The 27,859-nt window shown below is 36.9% G+C and overlaps 1 long non-coding RNA gene across 1 annotated transcript; it reads right to left on the minus strand.

Annotated features, from left to right (window-relative positions):
• Window positions 1-1,903: 1,903 nt before the first annotated feature.
• Window positions 1,904-27,279, minus strand: LOC125620055. Its single transcript, XR_007351643.1, has 3 exons — window positions 27,204-27,279; window positions 22,444-22,554; window positions 1,904-3,243 (listed from the first exon to the last, which is right to left on the minus strand). It is a non-coding gene; the product is annotated as an uncharacterized LOC125620055 (long non-coding RNA).
• Window positions 27,280-27,859: the final 580 nt, after the last annotated feature.

Genomic DNA, 27,859 nt, shown 5'->3' on the forward strand with positions numbered 1-27,859 from the left:
ACTATTGATCTCCAAAATGGTAATATTAAATACCTCATAAGTAAAACATATGTGTCAGAATATAAAAGAAGGAAATTTAATTATTCTGAACTTGAGTGATCGAGGTAGTTAATGGTGCTGAGGTATGGAAAGTACCTTTCAGAAAAGTTATATATAATGAGTAAAGTTAGGTCTTAGTTACATTTTGGCCATTTTTCTTTCTCACATCCCCTCGGTGTACATGATTCAAGGTTTGGGGGCCATCCTGAGGGCTCACCTATCAGAAAAATGTATATGACCACTTTTCCTTGGCCATCTGTGGAAGTAGAGCCTGGTGAAAACTCAAGAGCAAAAAGTTATACCAGTGAGCCAATCTACTCCAGAGCAAAATCTCTCTCCTGCATCAAAACCATCCATGTTTAAAAATCTTACTCAAATTTGGGTATGGAAAATATCAAGCTACAAGAATAAAGAATGAAAGGAGCAATTTACTCAGGCAGATAACTAAATACATCCATTTTTTCAACAAATACTTCTAACCACTTAGAAGGTACCTGACCTGGAACTGAGTGTTTGGACACATTATTGATGTAAGGAGAAAATAGCATTTCATTCTGATTATAGGACAGAAGAAATTCATTTAATTTAACCATAGTAAGAGAAATTCATCTATTCTAAATTCTTTATCATGAATATCAGAAGACCACCAAAAGCAAAGGAACTTCCTATAGGTCCAAAGGTGGTTAGTGTAAAACCCAGATCCTAAACTCAAATTGTCCTACTCTTTGCCAGTTTATCTTTTGCAATAGTCCCACAAAAACGCTTTTATCTCCTTTGTCTTGTTAAAATGTTCAATACTCTTCCCTGAAAGAAACTGTGAAAAAACATCTCCCAGTGCACAAGTAGTTGTTATCTTTCTTTTTGTTACTATGGTTTAAGAGGAAGGTCTTCATCATCTAATATTTAGCCTTTTATAAAATGAACTTGAGTAACTAGGTATACATCTACAATGCTTCACAAACTATTAACAGGGTTTTAATAATGATAAAACTATTAAAGCTGCATTGTCCTACATGATAGTCACTGCCGATATGTGGTTACTGTTTCAAAATTAATTATTCAGTAGCTCAGTAGCATTACCTTCATTTTACATGTCCAGTAGCCACAAGTAGCCAGTGGCTACCATGTTGAACCATGCAGACTCAAAACATTTGCATGATTGCAAAAAATTCTAATGCAAAGTACAACACCTGGCCCTGTAAACAATGTAAAGAAGGAATTAATACACAAAATTCATTTTTTTAAAAGCATCTTCTGCCTGAGGAACAAGATATTTATATAAGGAATGCATGCAGAAAGAGATTTTACTGAGAAGTAGTACAAGAAAGATACTATCATTTGTTTTTCTGCTTCCCTACTTTCAAAACTAGATGCTTAAATGGCATTCTTTAAATACCTCAGATGCTGAAATTTTTCTCTCCATATGACCAGAGTTTCAAATTTTTCCATAAGATAACTGAATGTCTTAAATGGAAATGTCAGTAATATTCACTATGGTACTCATTCTATTACACATATATTACAATTTTATTAGAAGAAAAGCAAATATTATTTAGGAAGGAAATTTATTTCCAAATAAATATTCAAGTGATATGCCATTAAAGAAAAAATAGTAGCTTTGACTACATTATTAAATTGAGCACATCTGATTTTTAGAACTAGAGAACTTTGGAGAAGATCATAGGAATAATAAAATATTTTCAAATAATAACATTTATAATAGTGAAAATATTTTAAAAACCTACATGGTCATTAATACAATATCAGGAAAGTAAAATAATTATTCCTATATAAGGTGGCAATTTTTAGACCTAAAAGAGGCATTATTTAGACCTAAAAGTGAAAATATAGTCTTCACCCAAGCAAGAACAGTATAATTTCATATACGAAAAATGAAAAGTGTAAACTTACAAACAAAATCGACAGATAAACACTGAGGTACCAATATTGGGTACTTGGGTTGATAATATTTTTAATGTCATTCTCTCTGTCCTTGTCCATCTTTGCTGACAGGGTTTTTAAATTTTGTGTGTTAAATATAAACTATTATTACAATGGGAAGGCTACAATAGAATTTTTTAATTAAAAAGTTTTCCCTACCTCCATGCTGTAAAAATGCAGAGTTCAAATAATAAATACCTGAATGTATAAGCAAAGGAATAAACAGATGAATAAATATGGCTTTCTTTCCCAACACACTGGGAATACAGTGGTCTTGTTCCCATAGTTTTGGGAGGCCTCTACTAAATGACATAGTTTGTTTTTCAGTTTATTATACAATAAATCATTAAGGAATCAAGCTTTCACTTAGTCCTTAGCCATGGTTGAAAGTATAAAAGGGTCAATGGAAAGAGCAAGGGAAATTTATTTTAAAAAAATTAGAATCTATGGTTGGAGATTTATCTCAGTGGTGTGCACAAGGCCCTGGGTTCAATCTATAGGACAAAAAAGAAAGAAGGGAAAAGGAAATAGAACCTAGAATACACAAATTTAAACTGTACCAATGTACCCTGACTATTCCCAAAATTTGAGTTTTAATTGAATTTTTAAGAATTTGAAAGGTGAAATGTAAATGAATCAATAGTGCTGAACAAAGCAACCTACATATCTATTGTGTGTCATCAGGTCTTTCTTTCTCTTTTTTTAACTTACTGTGCAAATTATAGGCAATGTATGAATTTTCGAAAGGCCACCATTTTTAAAGAAACTGAAAAATTATGTTTCTCCTCTTTTACTCTGAACCTTAATGAGATCAGTATATGTGGGTACTACAAACAGAAGAGGGAAGAAAGAAGAATAGATGAAGGGGCGGTAAGGGGAGAGAAAGTTCTAAACCATTTCAGTGGAGTAAAGATCAATTTCATTTTAATATAATTTTTAATGGTTGTTCAAACTCCTATAATGCACCCACACAAAAGGCTTCAGTTAATGTGTGTGTATTTTGAGCAGTTCCCCTCTTCGACCCTCGATTTTAATTTCCGTCCTTCAAATGAGATGAATGGAGCGTGAAGCAGGTCATATCTCAATGCTGACACATGGGTTGCAGATAGAACTCACAGCCTAGAGAAGCAGCCAGTTTAGAGATTAAATCAAAGCAGCTCTGAATAGATGGGAGGTCAGCCAGGGCCAGCTTTGACATTTGATAGGACCTTGCGCTCAATCAGGCCTTTCTTCACTCATCCAGGCATCCTTGTGACAGTGGCCCTAAAAAACAGATGGGATATGTTACAAAGTGCAAGAGAAGCACTAGATTGAGAAAGGAGATAGGTATCAATATTATCAAAGGGACAACTGTTATTTGAAGCAGCCAGCAAATCAGAAGCCCCTGCTTTGCTGCAATTGTTCAAGTTTGCCTTTCATGATTGTGAAATCTGGACCTTGGGGATGCTGAGATAATTTGTAAATTGCTTTTAAAATTTGCTTATATCCTATGCATTAAACTGTAAATTTTGAACGTTCTTGATGTCATAAGATTAAATTTTAGCCTGTGTTCACTTGGCCCATAAACAGTGTTTCCAAAAAGCCAAGCGTAGGTTACGCTCTGTTTGTTTCTTTGTTTGCCTTTGGGAAACACACACACACACAAACACACATGTGCACACACACACATACACTCTCTCTCTCTTCTACACACACACATACACATACACACACACACACCAGGATAACCTTTGGAAGTGAAGAATCAGGGGCGTTAATGCAAGCACTCACTGTGCAGGGACCTGTGTGTGGTTTCAGGAAATCCCAGTCACGTTGCCAAGAGGATCATGAAAAATAAATGGCCCCAGAGCACTGCAGTGACAGACCGTTTTTAGTGAGTGGTAATGGGGCCATCTCTAGGATGAAAGGCAGGCTACCGGGTGTCACACCATTCATTATGCCTGCCTGATTTAAAGGAGATGCCTTTTACAGGGGTGACATGGGAGCAAATTATTTCCAGGAATATCACAGCTCTCTTCACCCCCTCCTCTCACAGCTCTGTCTTGCTGACTCTCATCCCAGCCATAGATACCTGCACTTTCTCTGAATATTTCCTGTCCTAGCCTATGTCGTAACTGGAGTTGACCCCTCCAAAATTCACCCCCTCCATATTGGGATAAGCAAGCTGGATGCCTGGCCTGAGGACAGCTTAGATAAGGACGGAAGCCTTGCTCACACCCCACTGCCCCTCCTTTACCCACTTTCTGGCTGGGAGCCTACAAGCCCAGGCTACATGGCCTTAAGACAACAACTGGACTCATATGCAAAGTGAGATTCTGAAGCCATATTTTTGCTTGACATGGACTCCATCATCAGGGAAGGTAGTGTTTGACTCACATTTTATTCTTTCATTACAGTGGTCCATCAATAGTCAACTATGTGAAATTACTCACCTGAGGTTATTTCTGATGAAACATTAACCAATTCATAAAATTTCTCTAAGTTATGTTCTAACACTAATGCTTTATTAATGCTCGGAATTCTAATAAGAGAGTTACATAAAATACCCAAAAATTTCAATGAGCAAATCAGATTAATTATTAAAATTAATTATTAAAGATAATTGATCTCAGAGAATTTGTGGGTAGAACTATCTCACTTAGTAGAAATACGCAAGTCTCATTTTGAAAAAAAAAAGCATTTAAAAATCTATCAGAAGAGTTATCATAGGATAAATTGTAATCTATGCCTTAGCTCACTTAAGGTATAACATTAAAAAAATTAACTTCATATTTCACACTGGTATGTTGAGGGAAAGATACATATAACCTACTTGAATCCTAACTAAGTTAATTTAGCTGCCACTTTAATGTAGCAAATTACATCCATAGCTTAAAATAAAGTCTCTACAGGCATGCATTCAGTCTGTGTCACAGGTCTTTGTGAGGAGATGGCACAGTGATACTGATGAAACTTTCCAGAGAGGATCAGAGCACATTGGAGAGGCCTTTGGATTATCAGAGCATACAAGTCCTGTGAGTCTCTGTGTGTATGTTTAATTTATGCATTTTGTGCCCTGATTCTGGCCCCCAAAGGCTCAGATGTTTGTGAGAATTTAGAGAATATTTACAGAGAAGCATTTTTTTCTGAATAATTTTATCATTGAAATGTGGCACAAATCTTCCAAAATGGTAATTCTTTCTAGCAAGCTAATCCTTCAAGAGGTTTTTATGTCTCAGAGAAAGCTGTGCATAATCAAAAGACTCTACAAAATACATATTACTTTGAGTCACTCTATAATTCCATTTAACTATTGCCAACTCCAAAAGCAGCCACAATTTCCCTGTATCTTGTGCACATCAGATGAGGAATGCAGAATGAATTGGCAGTTGGCCATCGAGTAGCCTAAAGAGGAAAGAAAAAAAAAAACTTTGCAGGTCTTTTCCAACTAATTTTCTTTTCTTTTTAAATATTTTTAGTTGTAGATGGACACAATACCTTTATTTTGTTTATTTAGTTTTTTTATGTGGTGCTGGGGGTCAAACCCAGGGCCTCCAGCATACAAGGCAAGCACTCTACCGCTAAGCCACAAATGCCTTTTCAAGGGAAAGTTTGAAAAGAAAAGAAAAAATAAATGGGAAATGACTTTAGAAACACTGGTTCAATAAGATAAATTTTGATCTGCCCATCTTTCTGTGACTGAATGTATAGTCCAGTACCAGAAAGATGACAAAAAAAAAAGAAAGAAAGAAAGAAAAAAAATCATAGAACATATCTTTCAACAATTAATTTTTTAAACTATGCTGACACTTAAAAATAAGAAGTAAAAGAATTGAATATTGAAAAAATTAAGTCTGTTGGAAAATTAATAAGAAATAAAGCAAATAAATATATACTTAAGAACCTTAAACAAACTTCCATTTTCAAAAATTGTGCTAATTCCAAGTAATAAAGAAAAGATCTGGTTGTTCAAATACAACACAGACACTTGTAAATATCATAGAATATGTTTTATTTCATCTTGCAACTTTAAAAAAAAATATAAATGAGTCATTGACGTTCGTCAGAATGATCTAGAAGCATAATGCCCTGGTACATGTTCTGGCACATAACAGTTCACCATATACAACAGCCCTTCAGTGAGAAGAAAATTACTAGACATGGTTACAGGCATAACCAGGGGGTTTTTGTTCTACTCAGTCAAATGTTCTGTAAACTCCCTGATTTATACCTTACAGTTGTGTACTCCTGAGCCTGGAAATCGATATAACTAGCCAGTTCAAATATCGCCCACATTCTGAACAACATTTAAAATCAGTTGAAGTTTTCTTAGGGGCAAAGGCAATAATCTGGTAACAGTTTATTTCAGCTTGGGCATTCACCTCTCTCTCTTTAAAAATATCACAGGCTCAGATTTAGGGAAGAGAACTAAGGATTCAAAACCCTCTCAGATGGCATCCACGAGCATATGAAAAGGATGGTCCTGATTCTGTAATAAGCATTGGGTCATGAAACAGATCTACCCATTGCAGTTTACTGTTCTATCTGTGCAAAGCAGCCCCAGAGGACTTTGCCTAGAGGGATTAAGGGCTCAGGTCTTCCTTGCAGGTGGGCAGGTCTGGACTCAAATTTGAGACCTGTGTCACCAAGGTGTGACATTGGGCAAGTCTATTTTAAGTGCAGTGACAATGATGCTTATTTCAAAGGACTAATAGACAATTGTCTAAAATGATTACATAAAGCGATTTTCACAGTTCTTGGCACAGATGAAGCATGCGACTGTTATGTACAAATCCAATTCATCTTATCTTTGAGCATTCTAACCTGAGAGGATTCCAAGAATACAAGGACAAGACATGTCCTCATGCCCTTGTTAGTTATCATTTTGCAACTAAAAGAAAGAATTAACCAAAAAACCAGTTAAGTCAGTGGAGAGATAAGAAACCAAACTTGAAGATGGTGCTCCTCAGATGGTAAATAAAAGATTCATTGATAATCGCATCCTATTAAACAGATTGGAATTGCTTTTTCAGAGAATGCTGCATAATAACAATTAGAACATTATAGCATAGTCTAAGATCCTGTAGAGTATTGATGCATTTTTTAACCTATTTCTGCATGACCTATTGTCTCATCTTTTAATAGATGAAAACAATGAATGTTTATTTTCCAGCAGTTTCTGGCAATTGTGAGTCCAAGAGGAGCTTAGTTGAGTAGTTTGGGCTCTGGTTTTCTCATGAGCTACAGTCAAGACTTTGGATGGGCGGGGTCGGGGGGGGGGCGGGATGGCTTCCATTATCTCAAGGTCTGGCTGAGGGAGAGTCTGCTTCCAGGCTGATTCACAGTGCTGTCAGCTGGCCTGGTCCTCTGAAAGGCTACTTCCACGCTCACTCCCCTGGGACTTGCCACAGGGCTGCCTTATGGCATGGCAGCTGTCTTCCCCTAGGGTAAGCCATTCAAAAGAGGGGTTGGGGGGAGCCCCTCCTCAATGCAAACCACAGTACCTTATAACTGAAACCTCAGAATTAACATCCTGTTACCTCCACTGCATTCTATTTGTGAGATGTGAGGCAGTAAGACCACTCTACACTCCACAGGAAGGAATTAGAAAAGGGTGTGAAATCCAGGCAGCAAGGATCACTGGGGCCATATTAGAGGCTACTCTGCTTTCACAGTCCATCCTCTGGCTCCCAGTGACTTTTGTCCATCACCAATGCAAAATACACTCACTGCCCCCAAACGCCTCAAAACTCTCATCACATTGCAACATTGACTGAAAGGCCAGAATCTCATCATCTAAGACCAGGTCCAGATGATGCTTTTCAAGGATAGTTCCTTAAGAAAGACTCCTCAATACTTTTCCTTGCAATCCATAAACCTTGAAAGAATAAAAAAAAAAAATGTGTTCTGTCTGTCAATATACAGTGGGATAAGCATAAGATCCATTCTATATAGTCCTGTTCAAAGTGGGGTTGGAAGACAGACACCAGAATTACTAATCCATAATAATTCTAAACTCCAGTCAGGTAAATGATAGAAGATCCTTGATTAGGTCTCATATAAGAAATAATCTTTTGTTGCTCTACTATGGCTTCTGTACTCTTGGTTCTACCATTTAATCTTCTTTCCATTTTTGCTAAAAGTAGCAGGTGTTAAAATTTTTCTGAATTCAAAACTCCATTTTTATTCTATTCTGTCTCTGTCCCCTCCATCCAAATGGTAATGTTTCTGTACATATCTCTTTTGAGAACTCTGTGGACTTCTTGTGAAACTTTCTGGGGTTAAATTCATTAGACAAAAGCTATACCCACAAGTCTCTTCCAGATAAACCCCTCCCTACCTTACCCTGTGCTAAATGACTAAGGACAGTGTCCCTCAGATTCCTGGAAGCCCTATTATTTATGGAGAAAATCCGTGTGGGACACTCTTAATCTCTTCAAAGGGTCTTAAGTCTGAGTGTTCTCTAAGGCATCATCTTAGATCTTTTTGAGCTCTCAATAAAAAAATTTTACAGTTACTCTCTGGTCTTTTTACTTTACACAATGTTTTCTTGGCATTACCCTGGATTTGATATTTGTTAGGAGATTTTTAAAAAATTATTTCTTATTTGTTTTTAAATTTGGCCTCTTTGATCTTCTGAATAGTCTGAGAGCTTTCAAAACCCTTAGTCCTGGCTTTGTTTTGAAGTTTTGTTTAATAGTCCTTCCCGTGGCTTGTCTTTCATCTTACATTTTGCTCTAAGCAGCAAGAAGAAGCCAGACAGTACCTAAATGCTCTGCTTGAAAATCTCTTTATCTAGGTCCCCACATTCATCGGGCACATTTCTACTTTCCATGTTACTGCACGTACGAGTCTTGCTAGATTTCTGCCCTCTCTGCCAGTGTCCAGTAAGATTTTTCTCCCCTTCCTTTACAAACTCACTGCTTGCCTCCTCAGAGTTCAAAATTCCATGGATAATGGGCTCAATGTACTTGCAGCTTTTACCAAGACTCTCCTCAAAATTCTTACTGTGTTTCCATTTTCTATATATTGCCAAGTTCCAAAGCGATGACCACATTTTAGATTTTGTTACAGCAGCTCCTCCATATCTGTGCCAGCCAGGGGTCAAAATTCATTCAGTATTCAGAAAGGCAGAACAACCAGGAGATGAATATCTCCTGGGAGAGGAAGGGTTTACTTTGGTATTTGTGGGCTTTGAAAAATAGAATTTGACCTTACACTATTGTGGAAGATGCATCATCAGTCTATGTCAGGTGTTTCTTCAGTTTGATAGGCTATAGGCTGAAGTCCAAGGTAAGCAGTTGGAAAGGGAAGACCGACATGAAGGTGATGAGATCAAAGATGGGACTCCATCAGTTATGACTGGAACCCATGAGGACAAACCACAAAACATATGTGTTCTTATTGCTTCTGACTTTGGTGGTATGAGTGTCCAGAGAAAAGCCTGTGCCCCTGGTCATGGAGCTGAAACACACCCCTGGTCCAGGAATTGGTAAAGCTGAAGGAAGAGCACAAAAAGGTGGAGCAGTTTCAGGCCTGGCTCCTGAGGGCACCAATGGGAGGAGCCAGCACATAAACACAGAGATTAGCTATAAAATAGCTGCTGCCTCACTTCTACCTTCCATGCCAGGCCTCCCATGGGGATCTACCTCGTGGCTCATACTCATTGAAAACACACAGGAAAGAGACTATTGAGAAACATAGTTCAGCCAAGCCAGGATGACATGTTAAAACGTCACCACAATAAGCTCCTTTAGTAAAGTATGTGTGTACTTTTAAAAAGAATCCCTTATCTCTTATATCTGTTCAACCAATATCAGGCATTACACTAGTTGGTAGGAATTAAAAAAAAAAAAAAAGAACAAATCATACAAAAATTCCTGCCTTCTTGGAGTTGATTCCTTATTTCAGGAAGATTGATGGTTTAGTCATATTTTCATTGTTGTGACCAAAATACCTGGCAAGAACAACTTAGAGGAGGAAAGAATTATTTTGGCTCAGGGTTTCAGAGATTTCAGCCCTTGTTTGGCTGGCTCCATTTCTGTGGGCTGATATGAGGCAGAACATCATGGCAATAAGTGCAGGAAAGCTGCTCAGGTCTTGGCAGTAAAGAAGCAGAGGGTGGAGGAGGACCTGGACAAAAGAAATACCCGTCTAGGGCATGTCCTATTGACCTACTTCCCCTAAAAATGCCCCACCTGCCTTGAGTTTCTGCCACTTCCCAGTACTCTATTTGGCTACCAATGGATTAACTCACTGATGAGGCCAGAGCCCTCATGGTCTAATCCCTTCCCAAAAGTCCCACCTGTGAATGTTGCCACATTAGGGACCAAGTCTTCAACATATGAGAATTTTAAAAGGGACATTCCAAAATCAAACTGTAACAAGTGACAATAACCAATTATTTTTATCATAAAAAAATAAATCACATAGTACCTGACAAAATGAAGGGTTCTGTAAAAACAAAAATACAAACAAAAATCAGGACAAGTGGATTGGAACTGTAGTCTGGGGAGATCACAGGTCTCATTGTGATATTTACTCAAAGACTTAAGGGAGATGATTTGAAGGAATATGCAGATATTTGAAGGAATATTGTCAGTACGTTAAAGATGGTAATAGTCAACAAGCGAATGAATAAAAGAATATATAATCAAATAAATGAATAAGCAAAGAAAACTTAGACAAATCCAATGGAAAGAAATTACCAATACGTGAATTTCTGACAGTGGGGACATTATCTCCCTACAACTTTTTTACCCAGTTAACTTTCTAAGACATGAGTCATATTGAGAAAATATTTCTACTTTTTACAGTTAGGTGGTTTTGGTTGTAAACACTCTGGCCAACTTAAAATCAAATTCATAGCAATTATATGAATTAACCAATGGACCCCCCAAAAAAAGAAGTTCATCAGCCAGGCTTTAGGAAGAAGGCATCAGGACAATTCACATGGTGTAGGTATGAGAAAGAATGCATTGATGGGGACTCTCTTCCCGGCACCACTAGCAAAATGAACCAGTGATCATGATCCTTGTTTGTGTCATCCCACTGAAAACTCAAATTTGTGGGAGAATGTTTCACTCTTCAAACTTGGATCACCTGTCCATTTACTGGCCCAGGAAAGACAAGCCAGCTGGACTGACAGTGTCACCAAGATGGGCTATGACAAGAGTGGTTGGTTCTTCAAAAGAAAAATATGGATACAGAAAAGGATACTGGAGCTACAGAAGCAACTGATACTAACCACTTCTTTCAAAACTCATTGTAACTGGCTTATGGTCGGCTATATGTAAAGAATGGATAAGAGGACCTAAAGATCTAAAGACAAGGGAAGGGATGAGATTTTACTTGTGTCCCCAGCACCAGGGCCATCTTCTATATACAGGTTAGTTCATGCTGTCTTGTTGATGGTATTGTATAGGAAACAGGTAGTTCAAGGTAAGGAAGAAAAGAAATGCCCTAAACCACACAGGATGATTAGAAATGCTCGTCTCCTACAGACATGGCCTTGGGTGATAAATTATCATTCTCAGATCAGAGAAAAGGCCGGGGGCATTATAAACAGGATAGAAATCCAGACCTTGGGTCTGCCATGACTAGAGATAAGGTTGCTTGTTTCTTCTCAGTCTATTCATGTCAGTTTCTTCCTGTTCTATTGCTCACCTTTCTCTGCCGGTATATTTTTAAAATATTAATTCAGAACATGAATCTTTCCTTTCTCCCCTAAAATGTCTTTGGGTATGTGATATTTTCACACAAAGGAGCTATTTTTTGGTATTCAAAAATTGCCTTTCTTCCTGCTGACAAAAAGAATTCACTCACTACCTACTAGTGCATAACACATATTTTGCTAGAGAGAGAAAAAGAGAAAGAAAGAGCACGCTCTAAATTATATAGGGAAAAAGAGAGGATATTAGATTTTAGAGGGACAAAATTATCCCTCCTCTTTGAACATTTTCCAGAACAACATAGTGCTGCCTGCCCATTGTTTCGGAGCTAATTGTTATATAAATGTCTCTGTAACAGCACCTCTTCCTCAGCGCTCTTGTAGGCTATGGAATAATGACTCACTTCAGAACCACACCCTTATCTCTATCCAGTACTCCGGAAAGAAGAGAGAGTGCATTCTCTAATTTTCTGGTTTTTAACTCCTTATTTCCTTTTCTAGTCCTTGTAAAGTTCTGTTTTCAATGTGTGTGATTGACCCCCTATGTCAATGCTGAAAAAATGGAGAAAGAAAATTAGGACAAGAATCAAGATTCTCTCTCTGTTCTAATATCTTACAGAAAATTCGGGCTAATATTTTCACCCAAGAAAGAAAAAAAAAAGTAGGGATTTTATAAACAAGATTTTCCCAGTTTAATGTACAAATGGACATTATAAGAATTAGACTAAAAGATCTTTTTATTTAACCTCTTTTTAAAATTCTAGATTGCATGCTAATTTAGATAATATGACTCTTTGCTAGGAAACTCAAAGAAATGTAAGTAATTGGTAAAAATAAGCTTTTTATTAAATTTTCTCACTGAATTTATGCATAGAATGACATCCTACTTTTGTCAGTATTTGTGTTGGATTTTCTTGGAACTTAAATTAGAAAATTCCCCAAGCCATTTTAGTTCTTAAAAATTAAGAGGGTACCATTTAGAGCATTTAAACTCTTGGGATACCAATTAGAGAACAATTGGTCTGGAAAATTAAAGATGTCTTCTAGAAAGTGTTTTCAGAATAGAGTTTTTAAAAAGCCTTCTTATTGGGACAACTAGACTCAACTGATGAGCATTTGAAAGGACAAGTTATTATTCCACGAAAGTATCACCTATAATAGGAAATATAAAATGTTACTCTACTTGGTATTGTAATACAATATGATAAAACATGAGCCACAGGTAATGGCTTCCACTAACCAAATGAGGCAGTCAGATATGAGATCAAACTACTGGAGAGGATAGAAAAGACCTGTCCTGAGAGGCTATATTTTGTCCTTTGACTCCCTGGGATTTGTTTTCTCCTATGGTAGAACTTAGAGCTGTATGGTTTTTCAGAGGCTACAGATTTATAACCTCCTTATAGACATTTTATATCACCTGCTATTTATTTGCACTTCAAATTCTACCTTTCCTCCTTCCTCCCACTGGCTTCTCACTGCTAGTTACAATCTTCTTTTCTCATCTGTATTCCTAGTATCTTGCCTGGCCTCTTGCTTTAGACACTTGATGACCAGGATCTTTCAGGTCAGCAACCATGCCTCTTTCTACTCAGTATCTCCAACACTAGCACTGAGCAAATTCCTAGCAGAAATAAAGTAGTATTTGATGAATGAGTGATATAAAAAGAAAGAAAGGGAGAGAGAGAAAGAAAGGTGGATGAGTGTTGAAAGAGTGGTCAGTGTCTATGGTAAAAGATTCATCCTTCCCATCACTGAAACAGTGGGAGATACGTTTTTGCAAAGGATTGTTTTTTTCAATGAAAATAACATAATACCATAGATGGCTTCTGTATTTTTCTTTTTCTTTCTTTCTTTTTTTTTTTTTTTACATAACATGGTCCTCTACTTCATGAACATTACAGATAAAGTGGACTTTTTGTGGACCTGTTTTCTCCTGTAGTAAGATCTTGATAACTTTGTAAATTTCAAGTTGTGTTCACATCTCCAAAAACCTGATTGATAATGCATGTCTTATATGTTGGCTTATTGTGTTTATAAGTTGGAGAGTCTCAGAAAAATAAAGCCAAAGTTAACTTTCACAAGTCCAAGTTTAATACAATTTGTAATTTTATGGAGGCTTTAAAGGCTGGAACTCATGGGCTGACAAACAGAGCACAGACCCCCATACCACCTTGGCATCTGGCATGCTGTTTATAAAAGTGCTTCCATATGTTAAAGGGAGGGAAGTATTCTGTGACTCCCAAAGCAGAATCAGGATCCAAGGGAAGAAGCAACAGGACCAAGAACTCAATTCACTTTAAAGAAAGACAAGTTTTAAGCTGATTGCCATTGGTCATATTCAAGAAACAAAACTTCTTGGTTTGCTATAGAATTCTGAGCCACCCTGAGGTCTGCTCAGCCCATTGAGCAGCCACCAGAAAGGAGACCTTGTCTGATGGTTTTATTTAAAGGCAGGTGCAGGGACTCACCTAGCATATCCATCCATGCATCCATCGAGCTGTCCAGTCATCCACCTGTTCATTCATTATTCTCATAAAAATTCTCTCTGAATTTTCTTGAGGAGTACCATCTTCACAGTGTCCATGACACTGACTTTCACTCTGTGTTCTTCCTCCTTGGTAATCTTTGCTTTCCTTCCCTTCTCCTGCTGCTCAGACCTCATTACACTAATCTAGGACCCTCCCCTACAGACACTATAGGATGTGCATATTCTTTAAAAAAAAAAAAACAAAACTAACCACTCTGACTTCTTTCCTCTCCATGTGATCAACTCCTGAGAAATCTAGGAGTAACTTCCTGCTCTTATCACTCACATTTATTATTTTTGAAACACCCAATGAAAAATATGGCATTGGTATTAGTATTCCCAGTTTGTAGATGAGAAAACTGAGGGCCAAAGAAATTCCCTCACTGTCCTGAGCTCACACAAATGATAAAGCCATCATTTAGATCTGGGCCCTCTGGCTCCAAGCTTGGTGCTCTACTCACTACTTCAACTGGGACCACCAGGTGTTGAGGCTTTGAATAGGGAATTCCTCATTGTTAAGGCTAGAAGTCTCTATTTTACATATATATGAATCCATTTTTTATTTTCTTTATCTATCAATAAAACTAATATGGGGATCTATAAATGTTCCTAGCACCAATCTCTTTTTTTTGGAGTACACTGCAGCAGTCATAAACTGAGGGTACTATTATATAAGTTAGTTTGAGATTATACAAAGAAGCCAATTTTATCACACTGTTATTGCTATTGTGTCACTTTAGCTCAGACAGGTTAATTTAAGAAAAGAAAGTGATTTCAAAGGCAGTAAGCCACAATGGTGTAGAAAAGCCTTTGCCAGCTGGATATAATGCTCTGAAAATTAATGAAATCATCACCCCCTTAAACTTTTCTCTAGAGCGGCATTGTCAAGAATGTTTTTTCTTTTTTCCTAAATTTAGCCATTGGCAAACAACCTCTTTGAAAACTAATAAAATTTAGTAATTTTTTCCATACATGTATGTTAGGGTGAATGAAATTTACTGAATAACATTGTAATCTGAATGACTGTTCCTCTGTGGCATAAATGAATCAAGATGAGTGGCACTGAGCTACAGAAGCAAGTCCAAGGAATGATCCCCAAATATTTGCAGGAGTTAATTCAGCTTGGGTTGGAGAAAAACCAGGATCTTATTTCAGCCCTACATTCATGTACTGCAAGCCTTTGAGTATCCAAGTAGAATGATGATAAATGTCACACGGGTCCAGGCAGAAAGAGGCTACATAGATCATCAGTCCTCAATAAGATCTTGCTGAAGGCCAACTTTTGGTGAATAAAATAGTTATGACCCCCCCCTCCATAAGTTCAGGAGCATAAAATGTGCTACATTTGCATAAAATTTACATAAACCTACCTAAATGATTCCAGCTGCCACAGAAAAAAAATATATGGGCATCTCCTTCTATTACCTTATACCTAGAAAGTGAGAAAAGTGCAGAGAAGTTGCTTGCAAGGTTCTCTGAAGAATGCTGCCCCAAAATTTAATCGTAAAAGCTTGATTAAATGGAATAACTGCAGGAAGGGAATCTGTTTGGCTAATTTTAATTTAAGTAAATCTGTTTTTTAAAATGCTTATTGTTGGGGTTGGGAATATAACTCAGTGGTAGAGTGCTTGTCTAGCATGCACTAGGCTCTGGGTTTAATCTCCAGCACATGTATGTGTGTGCACGTACACACAGACACAGACAATCCTTATTGCTGAATATATGATGTGGAACATTATTAAGAGAGCAAAATCTTTTAGGGGACTACTCAGGTGGGCTCTGATCACCTGCTGGCCTTCAGATAGAGGCACACTTTAAATTAGTTTATCTTCTCTATTTTCTCAGCCATAGAATAAAAGATGGGGGAGTATTCAATCTAAATGGGAATGAAAATTATCTGAGAACTTTGATGAAAATTAAAATCCCAAGATCTATTCTGAGAGATCCCAATTCCAGGGTGAGGAGAGGAGTCATAAATCAATACCATGATCAGGCGCTGTAGATGATTCTGTATAGTTGTTCAGGTCACCAGACTTAGATCTTGCTGGGTTGAAAGAAATCAAAAAGTACCTAATACTCATGGTTGGTGTCCATTAAACTCCCAGTTTGAGGTTCAGCATCTTGAAATCCCTAAGTTCTGTGAAGAGCAAAAACTTGAAAAAATTTGTTATCAAAGTTAGCCTTGGATCAGAAGTCAAGAGAAATCCTGAGTTAGAATCCTGGTGTCTTCCTCTAATTTTCATTATATTTGCAATCATTTTAATCTCTCTACATGTCTTTGAGGTGAAGACTAATTCATTTCCAAAGTCTCCCCAGTTTAAAACACTATAAAGAGTAAAAGAATTTGATATGAAGCTAAGTTCTTAGGTACATTTTGAAATTTGTGAGGAAACCATATCCACCTCTAAATTGACTGCTCTTAAAAAACATTTCACACACACAAAAAAATCTCTGTTCAGTTGACATGTACCCCGTAGAAGGAGGCTTCAGCACACCTTAAATTTGACTCAAAGTGAATTCTCATCCTCTGATCCTTCTCTGAGAACTTTCCAAAATGTCGCATATTCCTCTTTTAAAAACATAAACATAGGGAACAAAAGAACAAAAGAGAAAAAATGAAGTTTGTTTAAATCATTTAACTCAAAAGTTAATTATAAAGTAACACCCCTATTCAAGACCTCAGCCCAATGTTGTGCAAATCTAGACTTTCTAACTTTCTCTGCTGTGGGTGTGTACAACGAACTGGATGAAGCATATATGAAGACTTTATAAGTCTGTTTGCAGTGGTCAATAATCTAGAGGCAGTAGAAAAATAGGTTTTCTGATAAGGCATCAGTTTTGCAATGAACACAATGAAATATGTCACTTTCAAGTTGAGTCCATTTTTGAAATCCCAGGCAAAGCCATCACAGCCCCTGTCATGGATACTGGATAATTGGGATTCGTTGCACAACCTATATTCTCTAAGAAATGATTGACATCCCTGAGGTTTGTGCTGTGTGAAAGTGGCCACATTGTCAAAACCTGGGCAAACACAATCTCAAAAGGTTAATTGAAATTCAGTTGAATACAAAGGTATAGAGGGGTTTTTTTTCGTGTATTTTAATACATAGCTTTAAAAGTTATGATTAGAATGAAGTATTTTATCTAGACTTACACAGTCTGACATGCTAGCTATAAGCCATGTGCAGCTATATAGCACTTGAAGTGTGTGGCTAATCCAAAATGAGGTTTGTTGTAAATATAAAATACGCACCAGACTTTTAAGGCTTGATTTTAAAAAAGAATGCCAAATATGGTGAATCTCAATAAAACCTTTTATGTTGATTATATTTAAAGAAATTATATTTTGGATATGTAGAGTTAACTAAAATATAACAGCAAAACTACTTTGACTTTTAAAAACTTTTTGAATATGACTAGTAGAAAATATAAATGACATATATGACTCATATTACATTTATATGAACAGCTTTGTTTTTAAAGAAAGATCAAATGTACCTTCTCAAAGCAGTTTAACTGATGCTATTGATTACTCATTTGAGCATGTATAGCAGGTGAGATCAAGATAAGAATGTCACTCAATACCTGTTTATTCATTTTAGAATCATACTGATTGCTCTAAGATATGAAATCATAATTTCAAATTTTAATTTCTGTCTCAAAGGACCTTGTTATGACATAGTGCCCCACAGAGCCTTGGAATATCTAGAAGTTGTACTAAAAAATCATTTAATTGAATCCTACCTTTAGAGAACTCAACGAAGTCCTAGAGTTTAATCTCCTTGATATTACTTGAGAGAAAAGTAAGAACTAGAACCCAGATCACTGAATCTCAAGCCACAATATTTTGTACCATCACTACTTAAGTTTAACTGTTTCAAAATGAGAATAACATTACTGTGTTTTTTCACAATGAATAGTCTTATTTTTACAAAAGGTAGATATGTTTTTCAATCCAAAAGCTATGTTTTTAAAAATTGCCATAATTGAGACCACACTTTTTTTTCAAACAAAGATATTTGACTAAAGTAATTCAATGATATCCTTTCATTGATGTTCTTCCCCAATAAATATAGTCTGGTCTAAAAGGATTTTAAGATATTAAGCAGTCAAAGCACAAAACTTATAAAATCATTAGAAGCAAAATGTGTCTGAACAGAAGTGGAGATGGGAAGGAGAATCAGCTTGTCTAAAGGAAGGGCCTTAAAGCCCTGGAGCAAAGTCAGATGCCAGGCAGGCCTCCTGCCTGACAAAAATAAAATCAGATAAGGGCAAGGATTTCCCCAAAGGGATAAACTTGGGTGAACAAAAGAACACTGACGAATTTATGGGAAATATTTTTTTAGATCTCATTAATTTTATACATATGGCACAAAGGAAGAGCAAAGGAAAACTGTCACTTCTCTCCTAGGTAGGGACAGAAAACCACCCCCTGCCCCAGTTCTCCTCCATGCTGACCTGGGTTCCTTGGGGAGCACTTAACCTCTTCATGGCCTCAAGAAGGCACCCCTCCAGTCACTCATTTGTAAAGCAAAGAGTCCCATCAAGGCTTTCATTGATTCTCCATAACTAACTATATTTTAAAAATATAGCTATGTGTGGTGGCCACACCTCAGCTACTAGAGTGCCTGAGGCAGGAATTATAAGTTCAAGGCCCGTCTCAGGCCCTAAGGTGACCCTGTCTCAAAACAAAAAATTAAAAGTACTGGAAAGGTAATTCAGTGGTAGAATACCCCTGGATTCAATCCCCAATAGTGGGAAAAAATTTAAAAATAATAATAATTAATATTCCGTTCTGTAGAGATTGAGGGGGAAAGGAAACAAAATGTATCTTTTAAGATCATTTAAAAATAGTCTCATTATCAGAGGAAAACAGTCATTCTAAAATACTATTTTAACTAAATTGGCCAATTGTTTTTGGTCAAGGAAATATAATAAACTTTAGGGTGCCAAATGCCTGCCACAGTGCCTGCCCACCCAAGATACCCAATAAATGTTCAAATTATCTGCATCACTCAGAGAGATGCCAGTGTGAATATAAGGGTAGAGATGATTAAGGACTGGGGAGTATCAAGCATCAATATCCTGTTTCTTTTTTCTTAATTTTTTGTATAGTTGTAGATGGACAGAATGCCTTTATTTTATTTAGTTATTTTTATGTGGTGCTGAGGATCGAACCCAGTGCCTCCTACATGCTAGGCAAGCACTCTGCCACTGAGCTACAGCCCCAGCCCAAAATCCTATTTTTTTTAACATCCTGATTTTATTTTACTTAACATTTCAATTATAATGCATTTTCTTGTATTTTACCTGAAATATATAAATACATAATATTCAAAGTATAAAGTATAATGAAAATCCTTTTCATCTTTCCTTTTTCCTTTTTTTAATCTTACCATTTCTCTTCTTTTAGTTTTGGCTTTTCTCAAACAAGGTTTGTGTCACTCCAGACTTTCTCTAATTCTATTCTCTTCACTGGGAAAACACATTTACTGAGTTTGAGAATACTTGGCGCTCTCTTAGAGCAAGATGAAGTGGCATTAATGTCAAGACAGTTTCCTAACCACCAAAGGAAGACCCAAGATGGTCACTATGGGATCAGCAGCACCTTAACTTTTAAATGCTATATCATCATTTTAGAGTGCCAATCAAATTTTACCTTGCTCTAGGGAACTGCTTCCCACTAATCCAACCATTAACAATCTGATGTTCAAACCATCAAGTATTTGTGCATTATCAAACAATATCCAAAGAAAAAAAGATGTCCTGAGAAGACATGAACATTCACATCAGTTCATCAATTCCAATGTTCTTTTCCCATAACACAATATGCATAGGAAGTTACATTTACTCAGTAAGTTGCTAAATAAAGGTAGATGGTCTTACTGATGAGTGTCATTGAGCTAAGAAGGTGAGATATACTTATCCACACTGTAGAATGTAGAATTTGCCTACCTACTTGCAGGAATAAGGAAAACTTTATTTTCCCCTAGGGATTATTGGCAATATTATGACAAATATTAGTTTTTAACACTTCTTTTTAATTTTTCTAAGTAAGCCATCTTTCTTCTTTTAATATTGCCTTTTTTACAACTGTGTGTCATTAAATTAATCAAATTCAGTATACGGCCTTGTATTGTATTCCCATTCTGCTTTTCTAAGAAGTCTCCTTGATGGGTTTTTAGCTGTTATCAAGAGTTTATAGTCCTTCTTTTACAATTATCTATTGGTTTACCCAGAGAGAGTGCCAATCAAATCTGTTATGTGGATATTTTTACCAAATTAACTCAATCAAAGTGCTGCTATTTCCAAGTTTTTTGTTTATATCTCACTCTTGTACCCTGCATTTACTGTGTAGGCACCCCTGTACATTCTCTTTAGCAATGGAACTACCAAGCCTTATTCTAAATAATTTAGGACATGTCTAAACACATTTTTCATGAGTGATGTTAACCCACATGACTCAGGCACTTCAGAGAACATAGTATCATCATATAAAAATTCCAGATCTAGACAACTAGATAACTTTCCTTTTGAAAGCAAATGGTTCTCTATTTTAATTCCTCCCCAGCCTTCCAAAGCAAATAGATTTCTTCCACTATTTTTCTAAGCTAAGTAAACATCATTAAGTGGGCCTTTGACATAGCTTAGGTTCATTAAGTGATGTTTCTATCTGAAATTAAAATATAAAAACAATCCTCGTGTCCTATTTGCTTCCACTCTAATGGGGAGTCTAGGCATTGGCTTAAAATTTTAGTGTGGATGCAGGATTGTGTATTCCACTTTGAGCTGCAAGAATCTCTACAGTCAGATGCCTATGTAATTTCTATGAAAAAGTCACAACAATTTTTTGTATAACAGTCACTACACAATACTTATATATAATTAATTCTTACATTAGCTACAGCTCTTTAAGTATAGAGATCATAATTTTTGTTACATTTCTTGGATCCATTGGGATCTCTATTATGTCAAACCAGATGATGTCTTTTTCCCCACCATATTGTACATTTTCCAACCACCAGTATACTTGTATTACAATTATAATACAAAATTGTCTTACAGCTTTCAAAGACAAATGAAGATAAAAACACCTCTTCCTCATACTACTGAATTCTCAATTTCTGGAATATCTTTCATTTTGTCCATAAAGGCCAGATTGCTGGCCTTGACACCTCCCATCTTTCATTGAGTCATAAACCAATAACATCACAATGTGTAAAGGGCAGGCATGTGTGGAGGTGGGGCAGTGGAAACCAGGAATAGGACCTGGACTGCCAATCCCTTTGAATCTTGTAAAAGTCCAAAGGAGTTGTAGTTGTTAAAAACAGGAGAGAAAAATTTTAACATTCATGAGTTTACATCAGTGAATTTTGAAACATGTTATTACTAATATACTTGAGACCTGATTGAAAACCTCAAAAGTTTTCTTCTTACTAACACAGAAAAAGAAACAAGAAAAATTAGGAGCATACTGCCACCATCACAAATGTGACTCTTTATGTCCACATTTTCCTATGTTTGCAATATCTGGACAACAAATCTCGTGATTCCTTACCATTGTTTTGAATAATTGATCATGAAATTTTTTTTTTTGGGGGGGGGGGGTAACTATGCTTCTGTGAAAGCAACATCAAAACCAAGGTGTTTCTCTTCCATTCCAACCATCTGAATCCATTTCCTATCTCTGTCCTGCACATTTTCTTCCTTTTCTCACATTTCTGCATATTCCCTCAAGTCCAGAATTTCTGAAAGAGGTTGATAAAGATTACCTACATACAGTCTAAATAAACAACCCCACCATGATGAAGGACAGATTTGGGCTACAAGGAGGGATCAGTCTGCTTGCTGCTGTCCCAGTCCCGCCCGATGTCATAGACTATCCTCTGATCACAGCTTCTCTCTTTGGAATTTTTTATACCCTCCTGGCTTACTGCCGCTGGTGATGCTCTCTGATTTAGTTCTCAGCTTGGCAGTGTGCCCTAGTGTAAGCACGTGGTCTCTTTGCTGCACAGTTCTCCACAGCATGCAGCATGAGTTACAGCCGTATGGCCAGCCAGCTAGCACCAGCTTTAAAGACCCCCACGACATACCCTGGCGATCCACAAACACCATCTAGGAAAAGAGAAGGCAAAATTAGGAGAAATTCTAGAATGTGGAAAAGGACGTAAGTGAGCAGCATTACCAAAACGATAATGATTTTGGGCAACAGCCTGCAACACAAGTGAAAGAAAGGAGGTAACTAATTAATTTATTAAAATGTGCCCTTTCACATACTCACACTGCATACATACGTGCTTTGGTTTTCTTTGTTCTCGGATCCAACAACAGCTATGGAATACTTTGGTGACAGTTCTTACTTCATAAATTTGGTTCCCTGGTCCAATTTTTCCTTGCAAGGAAAAAAAGAAGAAAAAGAAAACTTAAAGATCTCTCCTCAAATGAGATTCTCTTTCCCCCTGGGTTTTCATTGATTTATAATTGCATCGATATTTCACATTTCTATTAAAAACACCGTGTTCTAATGCTCAGTCTGGCAGAGGCTTCCCTTTGCATTTGACAGAACATTCACCAAATCATCTTATTACGGACAGAGCTCGGGTTTTGGGAAAATCAATACGTGTTTAGCTCTCAGGAAGGCAGAGGAGCTTCAGAATGTGAACAGGAGCCACCAGCAATTGCTGGGATGGGAATGTTGCTAAAGAATGAAATGAGGCCACGGGGCTGTGGATTGTGGAATTTCAGTGGTTATGTAACCACATTTTTAGGTTAATTATTCACTCTCTTCTGCCCCTGTTTCCTTTAGGGTAGCTGCTCCTGGGACAGCAACATTGTCATTTCCTGTGAATTGCTGCTTCACTGACCACTGTTTTTGTCTGAAAGGGAAGGGGCCTTTCAGAGAAACCCTATTTTGTTTAAGTTGCTAAATAATAAATCCTTGGCCTCTGTGCTTCACATTGCTTTGCTGTCAATCGTGGACAGTGTTCAGTTATACATCAGGGTGAAGATGGGGTTTCTCTTTTAGACATGTGCCCTGGAAAAAGCCTACCTCCCTGCTACTTACAGTGGGGGTTCCATTGTAACAGTTCTGCCTTTTCCCTCATCTCTGCCCCCAAATCAAAACATGTACTCAAAAGGCAATGAAAGGTCTCAAGCTGCTAAGGAAGCTAAACAAATCTGCTAACAATAGTCACAGCCTTACTGAGGTGGGATGTACAAGAAATTAGGTCTATATTCCTCAGAAGGCATTCTGGAAAACCTCCCCATCACACCAAAGCCCACCTCTAAAATATGACCAGTCATGGCGCCAGGCAGAGGGTTGGGGGTTCATGCCTGGTGACTAGGGCTGATGGCTCATATGTAAAAGTACAGCATTCTCCCTGCTCATGTCCCAAAGCTACTGGGAGTGAGATCAGCAACTAACTGCTTCAGAGTGGTTGGGCTATTGTCTAACTAGTTTCTATTCATCATAAAAGCAAAGACCTGAGCCTTACTTGAAAAATGTTTTGAAACTAAGGCTTCCAAGCAGCAAACCTTACCATCAAGGAGAAAGAACAACCTCCTATGGGAAACGGTTAAACTTAAAATAAAATTGACCAAGCAGAGAGTTATAAATAATATTATTTTAACAGGGTTTTGAGGTGCAGCCAAATATTTTGGAATGTTCTCAGTCTGAACAAAACTAGCATATTTTTCATGTTTTCCAACCTCATGACTGAAACAAGAGATAAAGGGACAAGAAAAAAAAAACACCACAGTTTAAAAATGTAAATGGAAGAGAAAAATCAATCTGGGCAGTCATAAAATCCAGGTGGCAGGCAAAAATTGAACTCATTTATGAAAAAATGCAGAGTTTCCTCTAACAGGCCATAATCAAGGTGGAATGAAAAGAGCAAAAAAAAAAAAATTGAAGGCAGAAAAAGTTCAAATCCCAAGTTTACCATTCATAAAATGTTTGCATATGGGCAAATTCCTTAGCAAACATGAACTTCATGTTACTCATCTGGATAATGGAAAGTATAGCACCAATTTTGTAGAGCTGTGAGGATTTAGAGATTGGCTATGAAAGCATCTAGCACAGCACTTGGTGCATACGGGGACGTGAAATTTATGCTGTCTAATACTGTTTCCCACATCCCTCCCACCCCCAAGACCCCAGAAGAACAGAAGATTTGACCTCAATTAAATTCTTTTAAATAGTTTGGTTTTTGTTTGTTACTGAAAATGATCATTTGGCTTTTAAAAATAAAATTAAATTAGAAATCTTGTCTTTTGCTGATTCTGCAACTGTGGAAGAATTAGCTATGAGAAGAGGCCTCACTTCTTTAAACTTCAGGTTCTTGTCTTTAAAGTAAAGGGGCTGGAATCATCTATTTAAAAAAAAACAAACAAACAAAAAAAAAAACTTCCAGTTTGGCTATCCCAGGAATGGATCAGGAATGGATGGGATCTATGCCTATTAAAATCATGGTTTTCCTGTTTTGTTTTCAGATGGCCTTCTCCTGATAGGCTATTTAAAGTTGAGTTTTGGTATAACTAATACTGGTGTTTTTCTTTGTATGTGGAGATCTTCATGAAGGCAAAGAAGAGTCTTGTTCTCAGAAGATGTTCAATACATGTTTGCAGAATGAATACCTTATACTAATTAATACAAAACAGAATGACACTTTTAGTATAAAACTTTGGTCCAATCCCAGTGCATTGCTCCCCCTATTCAGAGCTCCCCCAATCTTTGTGGAAACATGGGATGCACCATCCATAATACTGTGAATGCAGCAAGCAGCAGGTATTTAAAGAACTTTTGCATCCAATGCAGTTTTTTTTTTCATTTTATTTTAATTATTTTTTTATAATGTTGGTGAGTGGCTTATGAGTTCTTTATTGTTACTAAAAAGTTCAGAAAGTTCCCAAAATAATGCAATCATCTGTCTTTCAAAGTTAAGCATTTATAAAATAAATAACAAAATAATTGTAAGCTATCCTTTTCCAAACATTCCTAAGAGGAGAGAGAGGGGAAAAAAAAAAAAAAAACCAACTAAACATATAGACTCTGACTTAAATGCCTATATTATGTCCACAAGTTGTAGTGTAGCCTTTATCTAGGGTGTAAATAATCCAAAGAACAAAAGAGAAACTCCTTCTTCATCAACAGGACTTTCTGACCCTAGAGGTTTTTTGTCAAGCATATACCAGTCCTATAGGGCATGAAAATGTGTGGGTTTATCTGTTAATCAAATTAGTTTATTTGTAAATTGGAAATATTGAGTCAGTGGAAACAAAACCTTAAAATCATGAATTTCTGTGGAGGAGAATTCTTCTGCTCTCAACATTTAATCTTTTGAGGGGTTGAGGAGAAGGACATATTTCCTCCACCTCCATTGGCCTTTGGACCATTGATTGGTCAAGATTAGAATTCAAATTGTCTGTAAGGAGAATGAGGCATTGACTGGAGTCTCCACCCGTCTGGCTGCAAGGTCTCCTCCTAAACGTGTCCTCACTGCTGGTGCTGCTGCTGCTGGAACTTGTTATACTCAGATTCAGATGTCTTGGAATTCGTGACAGTGGCTGGCATTTGGCTTTGCTTCTGGGGTAAATCTGTTCTAACTCTTCATATGTCACCTTATAATTTTCCACTTTCATGGATGTAGTTTAAATTTCCACAGTAGTCAGTTCTTCTACTGAGAGAATGCAGTAAGTCAAGAGAGAAGTGTTTGCCAACTCAAAAAAAATTTAGACAATTAATCATGAGATGTTTCACTAATGGGATGTCAGATGTTGGTTTGGCTTTCAAGTTTACGTGAGTATAACCAACGACTCTACTACATCAGTCGAGTTACTGGTTTTAAAGAATTCCTCTACCTTTTGAATATGTTCCAAATATTATTCCTTGTTTTTAGTTATCCATTTTCTTTTCTACTGGTATTTGGTGATTAGGCAGATTGTTACATATAAACCTTAAAGTTTTCACCGAAACTTCTCTTTGATATAAAGATATGTAAATTTAGAAAGAATGTAACAAAAAAAAAAGTTTTAGTGTTTAGAGCCATGTGTTTCCAAGTATATAAGAATATTCTTGGAAAACAGAGGAACATTAAATTTGAATCTCCTAGGCCATTGATAAAATGAATAAGCAAAGACTTTTTCAGAATCATATACATTCAATTATACCAGTCAAAATTCAACAGCAAGGCAATCAGTACTTTAAATTTTACTCAGGACTTTGTTATAAACAATTATACATCATGTTAGTGCACAGTGGCCTTTGAGGCCCTTCACAACCTGCTGGATGATTGACACCCTTTGACACTGGAAGTTCCCATTACTCCCTTACCTATATTTGTGCTCCTCATGGTCTGAGCCCTGCAGCTGCATTCCCGCCTCCACCTCTAGCTTGATCCGTGTCTGGAATTGTCTACACTTCTCTTTTTCTGTGCTTGGCAACAAATCTATCAACACATACACTTTCTTATGTTTTCAAGGCCTGGCATAGTCTAGACATGCACCAAACTGATGAACGTAGCAGTTAGAATACTTCCTCTCCATGACTGTGTGAGGCAGTCTTACTACATGCTTCTTTCATTTCTAAGTCTGAATAGACTCCCTTTGCTCCACCATGCACACTGTCTTAGAATACTATTATTATACTAATAATCTATTTCTCCCCTCAGATCTGTTAATATTTGCCTTTTATATTTAAGTGTTCCAGTGTTGAGTACAGATGTTACAATTGTGATGCTCTTTGGATTAATTGACACTTTTATGGAATAGCTGTCTTCCTTTTTTACAGGTTTTGAATGAGGATCTATTTTATTTGATGTAAGCTTCAGATCCTGCTGCTGTCTTTTGATTTTCATTAGCATGGAACACCTTTTTCCATCCCTTCACTTTCATTTCATGTGTGTCCTTAGAGTTAAAGTGAATCTGATAGGCAGTGTACAGGTGGGCTTGTATTTGTTCTCCACTTAGCCACTGTGTTTTTTTTTTGATTGGAGAATTTGATCCATCTATATGTAAAGTAATTATTGCTAGGTAAGAACTTACTATTGCCATTGTGCTGTTTTCTGTTTTGTAGCTCCTGTCTTCCTCATTTGGGGCTCTTCCATAGATTTGATTTTCTTCCTTTTTTAAAAAAAAATATATATTTATTGGTTCTTTTTAGTCATACATGAAAGTAAATCCATTTTTATATAAATTATACAATCATGGACTATATTTTATTCTAGTTAGAGTCCCATTTCATGTATGTTTGTGATGGTGGGATTCACCGTGATGTTTTTATACATGTACATGGGAAAGTTATGTCAGATTCATTCCAGTGTCATTCTTTTGCCTATCCCCCTCCCTTTCCCTCCATTCCCCATCGTCTAATCTACTGCATTTCTATTCTTCCCCTCATGCTCCCCTCTGTATTGTGGGTTAGCTTCCTCGTATCAGTGAAAACATTCAACTTTTAGTTTTTGGAACTGGCTTGCTTAACTTAGCATGATAGTTTCCAGATCCATCCATTTGCTGGCAAATGTAACAAAGTCATTCTTCTTCGTGGCTGACTAATATACTCCATGGTGTATATATTCCACATTTTCTTTATCCATTTATCTATTGAAGGGAACCTAGGTTGGTTCCATTAGGACTGAAAATTGGTGCAACCAATCTGGAAAGCAGTATGGAATTTCCTCAGAGAACTTGGAATGAAACCA

Source organism: Marmota marmota, unplaced genomic scaffold (genome assembly GCF_001458135.2).
Source record: "Marmota marmota marmota unplaced genomic scaffold, marMar, whole genome shotgun sequence".
Classification (NCBI taxonomy): Eukaryota; Metazoa; Chordata; class Mammalia; order Rodentia; family Sciuridae; genus Marmota; species Marmota marmota.